Genomic DNA, 1,175 nt, shown 5'->3' with positions numbered 1-1,175 from the left:
AATAACACTATCAACTCAAATTCTGTTAAACAATTTTGTCTTTTTCAAAAATCGTATTATGATTTGCATATGTTTACTCCCTAAATTCATTTGTAATGAATCTATTATGTCAAACCTTTCCTTAATGTGTCTGAACTGTTTTATCATCAATTGTCTCTCTTGTTTGTCCTTCTGACATTCTTTCATAACATGTTCTATGGTTTCATTTTGTCCACAGTAATCACATTTCCCTGTATTGTGTTTTTGTATTGCAAAAAAGTGTAAAATTAAATCCTGTGTGTCCAATTCCCAACCGTGTTATCACTCTTTCTTCTTTTCTGCTCCTTTTTCCAGCTCTCGTTTCTCCCACCACCCTTTGGATCTTGTAAAACCACATCCCTTTATTATCTCTCTCCCATCTCTTCTGCCATTCTTTCTTCAATCTTCCTTTAATCATGCTTTTTGCTTCAGATTTACTTGTCTTAATTATGATGTTAATCTCACTTTGAACTGCTTTCTTTGCCATTTTATCTGCTTTTTCATTTCCTCTCACCCCTAWATGTGCTGGTACCCAGAGAAAAACAACAGTTAACCCCATCCTTTGTATTCTGAATAATGTGTGATTAATTTCTAGTAAAATGTCTGGCCTGCTGTCTTAGTGATTGTTTTTTAAACTCATTAAAACTGAGCTTGAGTCTGAACAGATTATAGTTTTTATAGGTTTTACTTCTTCCACCCACTGTATGGCTAGTAATACAGCAATCATTTCTCCTGTATAAACTGATAAATTGTCAGTGATTATTTTACCTACTTTTATTTGAAGTTCTGGAACTATAAATGCAACTCCTATTTCCTCTGTTGATTTTGAAGCATCTGTATATATTTGAATGTACTGATAATAACTGTTTATATAATCCTGCACTGTATGTGAGATGAAAATGAATGATGTATCTCTTTTCTTTTCCATTAATGTCAAATCAWCTGTAGCTTCTGGTGGAATCCAGGGAGGTATTACTGACAGYRGTAACATTGGACTTATTGTTAGATTTTGTATTTGATATTTCTCTGTTTCCTCTTGAATCGCCCACCCAAAACGACCTGTCTGTCCTGATGCATCTCAGTAATCCAGGTAAAAAATCAAAAAGAAAAAAATTGTATAGGTCTTCTGGACGGGTTCTTCTCTAATGAAACGTTTC

The sequence above is a fragment of the Austrofundulus limnaeus genome, unplaced genomic scaffold, assembly GCF_001266775.1.
Source record: "Austrofundulus limnaeus strain Quisiro unplaced genomic scaffold, Austrofundulus_limnaeus-1.0 Scaffold327, whole genome shotgun sequence".
Lineage (NCBI taxonomy): Eukaryota > Metazoa > Chordata > Actinopteri > Cyprinodontiformes > Rivulidae > Austrofundulus > Austrofundulus limnaeus.
The sequence above is the reverse complement of the archived record's forward strand: the minus strand, read 5'-3'. Positions refer to the sequence as shown.